The sequence below is a fragment of the Macaca nemestrina genome, chromosome 1, assembly GCF_043159975.1.
Source record: "Macaca nemestrina isolate mMacNem1 chromosome 1, mMacNem.hap1, whole genome shotgun sequence".
Taxonomy (NCBI): Eukaryota; Metazoa; Chordata; class Mammalia; order Primates; family Cercopithecidae; genus Macaca; species Macaca nemestrina.
The window spans coordinates 84,750,016-84,763,808 of record NC_092125.1 but is presented as its reverse complement, the minus strand read 5'-3'; the positions used below and the strand labels follow the sequence as shown (position 1 = coordinate 84,763,808).

General features: G+C 44.4%; 1 long non-coding RNA gene across 1 annotated transcript in view; it reads right to left on the bottom strand.

The window, feature by feature from the left end:
- Nucleotides 1-293: 293 nt before the first annotated feature.
- Nucleotides 294-13,793, bottom strand: part of LOC139356647 (uncharacterized) — a 31,373-nt gene continuing 17,873 nt past the window's right edge. The window contains exon 2 of the long non-coding RNA XR_011608831.1: nt 294-451. This is a non-coding gene — a long non-coding RNA (uncharacterized lncRNA). The remainder of the gene's footprint in view (nt 452-13,793) is intronic.

Here is a 13,793-nt window from a genome sequence, read left to right as displayed (position 1 = left end):
AATATCACTACCTTGCAATCCCTAAGAAAATAATGAATCTGAGCTGCTAAAACCATCAGGTTGGCAGGACCTGAACCCACCTGATCACAAAAAGAGAGACAAAGCAGACATCCTGTGTCTCATGCTGTAATGCAGTAAGAGGTACACAGCACCACCTACACGGCATTCTTGCCTAAACATGGAGTCTGAATCCAGCAGCCTACCAAGGAGGGGTTAGGGGAGATACTGATCCAGTTGTATATAGGCAATAGCAGGGTATTTTGTAGAGAATTCTACAGCAATAACGAAACCAATTCAACGTCAGTCTGCTTTTTATCATCGCTGTGCACCAGCAGTTCTAGACAATGTCAGTGATAAAATACCCCTTCCCTCCAGGATGTCAGTTTCCAGTGCTTCTCCATCCTTGATACGACTGCCTGGATCTGATCAAGTTTCTTGACCTAAATAACAGCTAAAAAGAAAATACAGAATACAGAACAACTTAAATGACATCACAAGAAAGCATTTATCCCAGTCCAGAATGTGGAGCATTCTACTGGACAAATCACTCAGGTTCTCTAGCAAATTATAGGCATGAAAAAGAAGAGAGCAGGCTACTACAGACTGAAAGAATGAAGGAGTCTTAAGAGACTTAATTAAATGGACCTATAGACTTTGACACCTGATTTGGACAAACTGACTGACAAAAGATAATTCCATAAAGACAATAAAATGAGTTTATGCTAGGTGTGATCATGGCTTGGTGGTTTATATATATATATGTTTATTATCAATTCAAAATGACCTGAAGATATTTGTGCATTTATAACCAAAATGTGAGATATCTAGAATTTGCTTTAAAATGCTCCAGTAAACAAATGAATGAGCAACAAAAATGGGTAGAATAAAGAAAACAAGATGGGCTAAAAGTTGATAATAGTTGAAGCTGGGTGATGGATAGATACATGAGGGCTCCTTACTATTCTCTCTTTCTTTGTATATGCTTGATATTTTTTCATCACAAAAAGTTTAAAAAGAAAAGTTAGTAAAGGCAATGTGTATACAAGTGGTAGCTATCATTGTCATCATTATCATCATCATCATGATCGGACCCTGGTTGAGGGCTCAGGAGTAAGGCAGGTGGCATCTTATTCTCCAAAAGCCAGGTCAGATGCCAGTCAAGAGAGCCAGGCTCTAGGCCCAGTGGCTGGACACAGAAAGAGAAAGGAGACCAGCTCAGTGGCCGGCCACAGATAGAAGCCCAGCCTAGCAGGTGGATCCCAAGAAGCTGAAGGCAATGTCACTGCAAACAGGTGGTAGGTAATCCAGTCATGGGATTAGAATCAGGAGGTAAGTGGGGTTCTGGCAAGAGACAGAGCCTAACACCAAGCAACACTTGGACATCCTTGGGGAAGAGAACCTGTCCTCCACTGGCCAAGGATCTCAGCCCTGAGGGGAGAGGGGAGGGTGTGATGGTTAATACTGAGTGTCAACTTGATTGGATTGAAGAATGCAAAGTATTGATCCTAGGTGTGTCTGTGAAGGTGCTGCCAAGGAGATTAACATTTGAGTCAGTGGGCTGGGAAAGGCAGACCCACCCTTAATCTGGGTGGGCACTGTTTAATCAGCTGCCAGCATGGCCAGAATATAAAACAGACAGAAAAATGTGAAAAGGCTAGACTGGCTTAGCCTCCCAGCCTACATCTTTCTCCCATGCTGGATGCTTCCTGCCCTCAAATATCGGACTCCAAGTTCTTCAGCTTTGGAACTTGGACTGGCTTCCCTGCTCCTCAGCTTGAAGACAGCCTATTGTGGGACCTTGTGATCATGTGAGTTAATACTACTTAATAAACTTTCCTTTATATATATTTATTTATATTTTTATATATATATAAACATGTGTGTGTGTGTATATATATATACACATATACATATATATATTATTAGTTCTGTCCCTCTAGAGAACCCTGACTAATATAGAGGGGAAGAGGGGTTTGGGACAAAACAGGAAGCTGCCAATAGTTAGGAAAGTCCTCCTCCCTAGAACGACTGATAGTCAACAGGTCATAAAGATTTCTTCACTAAATCAGGTTGCAAGGGGAGCCCCGGGCTCTGGAACAGCAGGAACAGGCTCCAGACTCTAGATTCAGGTTGAAGGGGCCCCTACTGCACTGGCACCCCAAAGGCTGGGCTATGCTCTGGACATCCCTGAATGCAGGACAGACCAACTAATTCCAGAGGGCAGGGCGGGCAGGAGCCTATGACGGGGACAGAGCAATATCCAGGGTAAGAGTTAAAGCAATGAAGACTAGCCACTTGCATGAACTTTCTTATTCACAATATTCTACACTATGTTTTAAATGACTTCTTATATCTTTGAATATGTATTCGAATAAATTTGTTATATATGGGTCTTAAAGTTCCATTAGTAATCTGTGTTCACTTAACAATCTGTTTGCATAGCTTCTAACAACATGATATGCTCCCAGCTTTTTAAAAGTAGAAATGCATCCAGCCAGGAAAAGAGGCACATGGCTCAGCACCCTACATCTTCTGAGCAGCAAGGCTGGTGGTCTAAGTGTTGGGGACCAGAATGTGTAGCATAAGAAGCTGGTTTGGACATGCCTCACATGCTGACAATATCGTAAGAGATGAAATAATGTGGGGACTTAAATTGCCCAGCTACAAGATGAGAGACAACCTAGGTCACTCTAAATGAAGTGGTTCCCTTTGCCTATTCAAACTTTGGGGCTACTATGAACCCTAAAGGTGGTGACAGGGAATGCTCACACCAGCCCTCTCCGGTTCTTGACCTGAGGCACCTGCTGTGTCATGATGGATTGGGAAATGATCCTGTTCCTTCCAGCCCAAAGAAACTACCTAAACCTAAACCTTTTTTCAGACTTCAGTTGGAAAATAGAGCTCATTTTTTTTTAAACGCCAAAATATTGTAATACTGACAATTCATTTATCATCATGAAAGTCATGTTCTTGGTTGGCTAATTTGTCCCTTGTGCACCTCTCACCATGGATGTGGACTGACTTGAGCACAGTTCTCTCCCAAAGAGATGGCCTGTGTGCCCAAGGCAGCTTTTGCTTCTGCAGCATTTAGTAGAACAGCCAGCAGAGAAGACTCTCAATGTTTGTTGATGATCATGGTATTTCAAAAGCGGTGATAAGGGACCACAGTTTGCTTTGTGGTTCAAGCTTGAGTGATTATTAAGGAATGAGTGTTTATCCTGACATGCATCTTTCCATCCTCCTCCAGGATCCCTCTCTCCTTCCTTTTCCTCTGTCTGTATCTATGTCTGGTGATGGGAGTCAGGAGAGGAAGGATGTCCACCTCACATACCCTTTTTTTCACTGCCCTTACCTTTTCTTCTTTCCTATTCCCACTTCTGTCTCCTTAAACTGTAGTAAAAGATACCCCTGCCTGGGCATAGCTGAACAAAAGGCAGCAGAAACTTCTGCAGACTTAAATGTCCCTGTCTGACAGCTTTGAAGAGAGCAGTGGTTCTCCCAGCACGGAGTTTGAGATCTGAGAACAGACAGACTGACTCCTCAAGTGGGTCCCTGATCCCCGAGTAGCCTAACTGGGAGACACCTCCAAGTAGGGGCTGACTGACACCTCATACAGCCGGGTGCCCCTCTGAGATGAAGCTTTCAGAGGAAAGATCAGGCAGCAACACATGTGGTTCTGCAATATTTGCTGTTCTGCAGCCTCTGGTGGCAATACCCAGGCAAACAGAGTCTGGAGGGAACCTCCAGCAAAGTCCAACAGACCTGCAACTGAGGGTCCTGACTGTTAGAAGGAAACTAACAAACAGAAAGGAATAGCATCAACATCAACAAAAAGGAAATCCACACCAAAACCTTATCTGTGGGTCACCATCATCAAAGACCAAAGGTAGATAAAACCACAAAGATGGGGAGAAACCAGAGCAGAAAAGCTGAAAATTCTAAAAACCAGAGCACTTCTTCTCCTCCAAAGGATTGCAGCTCCTCGCCAGCAATGGAACAAAACTGGATGGAGAATGACTTTGAAGTAAGCTTCAGAAGATGGGTAATAACAAATTTCTCTGAGCCAAAGGAAGATGTTAAAACCCATCGAAGAAAGCTAAAAACCTTGAAAAAAGATTAGAAGAATGGCTAACTAGAATAAACAGTGTAGAGAAGACCTTAAATGACCTGATGGAACTGAAAACCATGGCACGAGAACTACATGACACATGCACAAGCTTCAGTAGCTGATTCGATCAAGTAGAAGAAAGGGTATCAGTGAGTGGAGATCAAATGAATGAAATGAAGCGAGAAGAGAAGTTTAGAGAAAAAAGAGTAAAAAGAAACAAATAAAGCCTCCAAGAAATCTAGGACTATGTGAAAAGACCAAATCTACGTTTGATTGGTGTACCTGAAAGTAACAGGGAGGATAGAACCAAGTTGGAAAACACTTTGCAGGGTATTATCAAGGAGAACTTTCCCACCCTAGCAAGGCAGGCCAACATTCAAATTCAGGAAATATAGAGAATGCCACAAAGACACTCCTTGAGAAGAGCAACCCCAAGACACATAATTGTCAGATTCACCAAGGTTGAAATGAAGGAAAAAGTGTTAAGGGCAGCCAGAGAGAAAGGTCGGGTTACCCACAAAGGGAAGCCCATTAGACTAACAGCAGATCTCTCAGCAGAAACTCTACAAGCCAGAAGAGAGTGCGGGCCAATATTCAACATCCTTAAAGAAAAGAATTTTCAACCCAGAATTTCATATCCAGCCAAACTAAGCTTCATAAGTGAAGGAGAAATAAAATCCTTTACAGACAAGCAAATGCTGAGACATTTTCTCACCACCAGGCCTGCCTTACAAGAGCTCCTGAAGGAAGCACTAAACATGGAAAGGAACAGCAGGTACCAGCCATTGCAAAAATATGCCAAATTGTAAAGACCGTTGAATCTAGGAATAAAATGCATCAACTAATGAGCGGAATAACCAGCTAACATCATAATGACAGGATCAAATTCACACATAACAATATTAACCTTAAGTGTAAATAGGCTAAATGCCCCAGTTAAAACACACAGACTGGCAAATTGGATAAAGAGTCAAGACCCATCAGTGTGCCACATTCAGGAGACCCATCTCAAGTGCAAAGACACACATAGGCTCAAAATAAAGGGATGGAGGAAGATCTACCAAGCAAATGGAAAACAAAACAAAAAAAAAGCAGAGGTTGTAATCCTAGTCTCTGATAAAACAGACTTTAAACCAACAAAGATCAAAAGAGACAAAGAAGGCCATTACATAATGGTAAAGGGATCAATTCAACAAGAAGAGCTAACTATCCTAAATCTATATGCACCCAATACAGGAGCACCCAGATTCATAAAGCAAGTACTTAGAAATCTACACAGAGACTTAGACTCCCATACAATAACAATGGGAGACTTTAACACCCCACTGTCAACACTAGACAGATCAACGAGACAGAAAGTTAACAAGGATATCCAGAACTTGAACTCAGCTCTTCACCAAGTGGACCTAATAGACATCTACAGAATTCTCCACCCTAAATCAACAGAATATACATTCTTCTCAGCACCACATCGCACTTATACCAAAATTGACCACATAGTTAGAAGTAAAGCACTCCTCAGCAAATGTAAAAGAACAGAAATCTTAACAAACTGTCTCTCAGACCACAGTGCAATCAAATTAGAACTAGGATTAAGAAACTCACTCAAAACCGCACAACCACATGGAAACTGAACAACCCGCTCCTGAATGACTACTTGGTAAATAACTAAATGAAGGCAGAAATAAAGATGTTCTTTGAAACCAATGAGAACAAAGACACAACATACCAGAATCTCTGGGACATATTTAAAGCAATGTGTAGAGGCAAATTTATAGAACTAAATGCCCACAAGAGAAAGCAGGAAAGATCTAAAATCAACACCCTAACATCACAATTAAAAGAGCTAGAGAAGCCAGAGCAAGCACATTCAAAAGCAAGCAGAAGGCAAGAAATAACTAAGATCAGAGCAGAACTGAAGGAGACAGAGACACAAAAATCCTTCAAAAAATAAATGTATCCAGGAGCTAGCTTTTTGAAAAAATCAACAAAATAGATAGACTGCTAACAAGACTAATAAAGAGGAAAAGAGAGAAGAATCAAATAGATGCAATAAAAAATGATAAAGGGGATATCACCACCAATCCCACAGAAATACAAACTACCATCAGAAAATACTATAAACACTGCTACTCAAATAAACTAGAAAATCTATAAGAAGTGGATACATTCCTGGACACATACACCCTCCCAAGACTAAACCAGGAAGATGTTGAATTGCTGAATAGACCAATAACAGGCTCTGAAATTGAGGCAATAATTAATAGCCTACCAACCAAAAAAAGTCCAGGACCAGATGGATTCATAGCCGAATTCCACCAGAGGTATGGAGAGGAGCTGGTACCATTCCTTCTGAAACTATTCCAATCAATAGAAAAAGACGGAATCCTCCCCAACTCATTTTTTCAGGCCAGCATCATCCTGATACCAAAGCCTGGCAGAGACACAACAACAACAACAAAAAAGAGAATTTTAGACCAATATCCCTGATGAACATTGATGCAGAAATCCTGAATAAAATACTGGCAAACCGAATCTAGCAGCACATCAAAAAGCTTATCCACCATGATTAAGTTGGCTTCATCCCTGAGATACAAGGTTGGTTCAACATATGCAGATCAATAAACGTAATGCACCATATAAACAGAACCAAAGACAAAAACCACATGATTATCTCATTAGATGCAGAAAAGGCCTTTGACAAAATTCAACAGCACTTCATGCTAAAATAAGCATAAGCTAGGTATTGATGGGACGTATCTCAAAATAATAAGAACTATTTATGACAAACCCACAGCCAATATCATACTGAATGGGCAAAAAATGGAAGCATTCCCTTTGAAAACTGGCACAAGACAGGGATGCCCTCTCTCACCACTCCTATTCAACATAGTGTTGGAAGTTCTGGCCAAGGCAATCAGGCAGGAGAAAGAAATAAAGGGTATTCAATTAGGAAAAGAGGAAGTCAAATTGTCCCTGTTTGCAGATGACATGATTGTATATTTAGAAAACCCCATCGTCTTAGCCCAAAATCTCCTTAAACTGAGAAGCAACTTCAGCAAAGTCTCAGGATACAAAATCAATGTGTAAAAATCACAAGCATTCCTATACACTAATAACAGACAGAGAGCCAAATCATGAGTGTACTCCCATTCACAATTGTTTCAAAGAGAATAAAATACCTAGGAATCCAACTTACAAGGGATGTGAAAGACCTCTTCATGGAGAACTACAAACCACTGCTCAACGAAATGAAAGAGGACACAAACAAATGGAAGAATATTCCATACTCATGGATAGGAAGAGTCAATATGGTGAAAATGGCCATACTGCCCAAGGTAATTTATAGATTCAATGCCATCCCCATAAAGCTACCAATGACTTTCTTCACAGAATTGGAAAAAACTACTTTAAAGTTCATATGGAACCAAAAAAGAGCCCGCATTGCCAAGACAATCCTATCAAAAACAACAAAGCTGGAGGCATCACACTACCTGACTTTAAACTATACTACAAGGCTACAGTAACCAAAACAGCATGGTACTGGTACCAAAACAGAGATATAGACCAATGGAACAGAACAGAGCCCTCAGAAATAACACCACACATCTACAACCGTCGGATCTTTGACAAACCTGAGAAAAACAAGAAATGGGGAAAGGATTCCCTATTTAATAAATGGTGCTGGGATAATTGGCTAGCCATATATAGAAAGCTGAAACTGGATCCCTTCCTTACACTTTGTACAAAAATTAATTCAAGATGGATTAAAGACTTAAATGTTAGACCTAAAACCATAAAAACCCTAGAAGAAAACCTAGGCAATACCATTCAGGACATAGGCATGGGCAAGGACTTCATGACTAAAACACCAAAAGCAATGGCAACAAAATCCAAAATAGACAAATGGGATCTAATTAAACTAAAGAGCTTCTGCACAGCAAAAGAAACTACCATCAGAGTGAACAGGCAACCTACAGAATGGGAGAAAATTTTTGTAATCTACCCATCTGACAAAAGGCTAATATCCAGAATCTACAAAGAACTTAAATAAATTTACAAGAAAAAAATCAAACAACCTCATCAAAAAGTGGGCAAAGGATATGAACAGACACTTCTCGAAAGAAGACATTTGTGCAGCCAACAGACACATGAAGAAATGCTCATCAACACTGGTCATCAGAGAAATGCAAATCAAAGCCACAATGAGATACCATCTCACACCAGTTAGAATGGCAACTATTAAAAAGTCAGGAAACAACAGGTGCTGGAGAGGATATGGAGAAATAGGAACACTTTTACACTGTTGGTGGGAGTGTAAACTAGTTCAACTATTGTGGAAGACAATGTGGCAATTCCTCAAGGATCTAGAACTAGAAATACCATTTGACCCAGCAATCCCATTACTGGGTATATACCCAAAGGAATGTAAATCATGCTACTATAAAGACACATGCACACATCTGTTTATCACGGCACTATTCACAATAGCAAAGACTTTGAACCAACCCAAATGTCCATCAATGACAGACTGGATTAAGAAAATGTGGCACATATACACCATGAAATACTATGCAGCCATAAAAAAGGATGAGTTCACATCCTTTGTAGGGACATGGATGAAGCTGGAAACCATCATTCTGAGCAATCTGTCGCAAGGACAGAAAACCAAACACTGCATGTTCTCACTCATAGGTGGGAATTGAACAATGAAAACAATTGGACACAGGGTGGGGAATATCACACACTGGGACCTATTATGGGGTCGGGAGAGTGGGGAGGGATAGCATTAGGAGACATACCTAATGTAAATGACCAGTTAATGGGTGCAGCACACCAACATGGCACATGGATACATATGTAACAAACCTACACGTTGTGCACATGTACCCTAGAACTTAAAGTATATATAAAAAAAAAAAAAAGATACCCCTGCCCTGCCCTGCCCCACCCCGCCCTGCCCTACTCAAGAGAATCTTCCTGGTCTGGGGTTTGCTGGGGCGGAATGCATGGGACCCACATCAGCTCGCACCATCTGCCCACAATGTAGAGGGCCCTTTGCCCCTGCTTCTCTTCCCTGGACAGACCCTGGGATACTGGCCTCCTGAAAGCACGTGCCTGGGGCTGAAATAAAGAAAAGGAAGGCGAAGTGATCTGGCCAATGTCCAGCTTTCCTCCTGGGGTGGAGACAGCTTGTGGCTCGGCTGTGGTTCTCTGCCTGCAGTGTGAGGGGCTGGCCGCCATCCTCTGCTGTTAGCCTTAGGACCAGGCACATGCCATACACAACATTTCATCCTCGAAGTACTCGGGCAGTAAGTGTGGGTGTCTGGGAGCTGCTTGTGGCATGACACCCACACTCACTGAACCACACACATCCTGCTTTCCTCTCCTGCCTCTCTTTGCTCCACCCCCAACCCCCACTCAAATCCCTGCTGCCTGAACAACAAGGTCCTCTTCTTGGGGACAGAGGGATGAGGGGTCACCATGACAGCATCACACACCTCAGAAACTCCTGCACAGCCTGCTGAGAAGACGTCTTAGGGAAACCTTGGCATCTCCATTGATGGAGGCACCCTCCTGAGCATTCCAAAGATGCTCTTGAGAGAGTTTTCTGGGCATTGCGATTAGGCCCTGGTGAGGAATGGGAGAGAGCCAGAGACACAGCTGGGGACGCCAGACTGGGGACAGTCCTCAATGAAAGGCCAAGGAAATCAGCAAACCTCCAAAGACCCTGTAATTTCCACACTGAGCTGTTTTATTGCTTTGATAAGAAAGGACCGAAGCCTCTTCATGGTTTGCTGGGCAATTTACAGATAGATGGGTGGCAGCCTCCAGAGCTGGAGCTAATCCTGCTCTCTATCAGGGTAAGCTTCTGCCCAGCATTAATCGGGGGCTAATTAATGTCTCTAAGGAGAGGCTTTCAGGCTTTCATGTGGATTGAAGAATCACTCCAGCAGGCAGCTACAGTGCCAGTGTTGGCCTGGCTCGGGCCTGTGATGAAATAAGTAAGCCCTTCATGACGCGGGCAGTTTCCACCAGAGCCAGGCCTTGGCTCAATGAGCAGAGAAAGTCAAGTCATGCACCCGCCTGGAAAATGCACAACCTCTGGCCTCAGGAGCGCCCCTTGCAGCACCCACGCATGTTGGGTCAGGCTCCTCGCAGACTTGCCCCCACAGGGTCAGGCTCCTCTTTGCTCTAGGCTGAGGCTGGCATTTCCTGGCAGACGAGCTCTCAGGGAAGTCATAGCATCTTGGAGTTTCCATCAGAGGTGGCCTAGGGAGCCCAGTCCCGTGTCTGAGCCCCTGCATCACACACGTATGGCCCTGCCTGGAAAATACACGAAGGGCTTTAGAGAGAAGAGAAAGGCAACAATAGAGGGAAGGCAAATGGGAGATGGGGAGGGAACCAGGGCAGCGCCTCTGCTCTCTGATCAGGTGGCAATGCCACACCATGCCTCCACAGGAGGTTCCGGGGCCTGCCTGTTCCCCTCACCTTCTACCTTCTTGAGCAAGGCCAGCCAGGCCAGTGCTACCCTTCCCTCCCACTCCCTGGGAAGAGAAAGCTCTGTCAGGAGACCCGAGTTCCTGCCTCCGCTCTGGGTGAGTGAACTTGGGTGAGTCACATCCCTGCTCTGGGTTTGGTTCCCATCTCTGTTAAATGGTGGTGGGATCACTGGTTGCTCCCACATACTGACACCTCTGTGCTGGCTTGAAGGACTTGCGTGGAGTAAGGTAATGAATTATTTCAGAGAGCAGAGGGCTTAGCCCAAACATCTAGTAGTCCCCTTCCCCGCCCCTGGGGGCACCATCAAGAATGACTGCCCATCAGGTCCCACCAACGCTCTTTAACCTACATCATGGTCCCTAAGCCTGCATCTCGCCAGCCACTCCCTTGCCTGGTCCTCCAAATGCCCTGCTGGTCTGGTTTACTCTGCCCCACCTGCCCCATCCATAACCAACCCCCTGTTCCTTTCCTCACCCTTTACTCTGCACCATTTTTCTTCAGAGCACATTTCCCTGCAGATATTATCAAACCTGGTCATTTGCTTGTTGTCTGCCTCTCTCTCCCTGACAGCAGGAACAGGGTCTGCTTTGATCGCTGCCGCACACAGTAAGTGCTCAATAAATACTATTGCACAAGTGAATGCACTAATGTGCTACCACCCTGTCTTTGCTCCCACTGCTCCCCTGCCTGCCCTCCCTTCTTCCCTTCCATCCATGCTCTTCACCCCTTCAGGTTCCACTTCCCTTGCCTCTGGAAACTTCCCTGAGCAGCCACCTCCCTGCTTGGAACCCTCTTGCTCTAACACCTGCAGTGCCAGGGGTTCAGCTGGCCTCCCACGCATCGTGGTGGGAGCAGAGTGCCAGGGACACAGGCATGCTCAGAATGTCAGCCCTAGGGCCAAAGATTGGGATACACAAAGAAAACCAAATCCCACACACATAATTGGCATGGAGGGAAAAATCTGCTCTTTCTCAAAGCCTCCAGCCCACAGAACTCCATTTGTCCCTTCTGGGTACCACAGATGCTTAGTGACAGCCGAGATCTGTCTTGCAGAAGCAGGAACCAGAGAGTATTTCTGGCCCAATTAAGCTTGAGTGCTTGACAAGTAGGAAATGCAGCCTCACCTCTTTGTGTTCCTAATGTGAGAAACATATGGGCTCTGCATCTGCGCCATCTTGCTCGCCTTCCTGCAGGTGCGTCACACCAAGGGCATGGCAAATGCGCAGGTAACAGGGAACAGTACTGGGCATGATGAGGGGTATCTCTAAAGCGATGTGGCCAACTATCACGTTGACTTGCGGCATCAGTCTCAGGCAATATATATGAGTATTGTTTTGCAAATGATCAATATTAGAAAATCAATCAATTATCTCCATTTCAAAAGCGTGAGGACTCTTCACCATTCTTATTCGTAGCATTGAGTTTATAAGTGTAAACAATGCTTCCAGTAATAAGGTTTCTATTCTTTCTCCTTCCAGGCTTGGCAGATTGTATGCTGTCAGTTTTAGCTGGGAGACCAGATTTGAGACATGATCTCTGATTCAACACAAGATAGGTTGTTCGATGGAAACTCAGATTAACTGGATAGTCTATTAAACTACATACCTTTGAAGAACTATTAAATAAAGCATATCTACTCTAATATAGGTGGATTATTTGAAACAAGCCCTGTTCAGTGCAGTAAATGTCTGACTCACCTTGAGAAAGAAACCACAAGTGGCCGGGCACGGTGGCTCAAGCCTGTAATCCCAGCACTTTGGGAGGCCGAGACGGGCGGATCACGAGGTCAGGAGATCGAGACCATCCTGGCTAACATGGTGAAACCCCGTCTGTACTAAAAAATACAAAAAAACTAGCCGGGCGAGGTGGCGGGCGCCTGTAGTCCCAGCTACTCGGGAGGCTGAGGCAGGAGAATGGCATAAACCCGGGAGGCGGAGCTTGCAGGGAGCTGAGATCCGGCCACTGCACTCCAGCCCGGGTGACAGAGCAAGACTCCGTCTCAAAAAAAAAAAAAAAAAAAAAAGAAACCACAAGTAAGCACCTTATGCCCAGGGCCCAGAGAGCGCGCCCTCCAATCCTCCCTGTCTGGGCTGGATCTTGCCTTGCCCTGGTCACTGGGAGTCCTGTTCCAGATCCTGACTCAGGGAACCCTGCTGTCCCACTCCACACTGTTTGCTGCTTCTGCCCCAAAGGCCTCTCCCTGTGCTAGCAGACTCTTGCCTTCGTGTGGGCACAGGCCTGGTGTGGCACAGGCCCTTCTTTCTCTTGGGTTCTCTATGGAAATATAGGAAATGGGTCATTATGATTAGGAGCGTCTGCATGTAAGACAGATGAGGTGTTGGTATATGAGAGGGGAGGGGGGTGGTAATCTGCAAATACCTTGTTCATTTATTAAAGCTCCATGTAGCATTTAATGTGTAACTGGTGGTATTCATTTCCGAACCTGTGTCTAGCACACTGTGTGGCATAGGGTAAGTCCCAGGAGGAGCTGGGGCTGAATATGAGCATGGTCAGGCAGGTGAGGGAAAAAACCAGTCAGGTTGGGCCATCAGAGTCAAACTAATTACAATATTATTAGTTGCCATTAATTAAGGGCATCCTTTATGCCAGGTGTTTTACAGATTTTGAACAGCTGAACCCTTATAGGCCCCCAGTGAAAGAAGCATTATCAGTGCCACATTTCAGATGGGAAAACCAAGGCTCAGAGAGGTTCAGCAGCATTCCCAAGGTCACGCAGCTTGTGACACAGCCAGTTGTCAAACTCAGAATAGTCTGACCCCAACACCTGAGTTCTTGACCATCATATACTTCTCTTCCTTCCCTTCCCCTCCTCTTAGAAGGAGCACATAGGGGCTGGACATGGTGGCTCACGCCTGTAATCTCAGCACTTTGGGAGGCCAAGGCAGGCAAATCATGAGGTCAGGAGTTTGAGACCAACCTGGCCAACACAGTGAAACCCCATCTGTACTAAAAACACAAAAATTAGCCAGGCATGGTGGTGCATGCCTGTAATCTCAGCTACTCAGGAAGCTGAACCAGGAGAATCTCTTGAATATGGGAGGCGGAGGTTGCAGTGAACTGGGATCATGCCATTGCACTCCAACCTGGGCAATAAAGTGAGACTATGTCTCAAAAAAAAAAAAAAGAAAGAAAGAAAAGAAAGAGCAAATGGGGGGTGTTC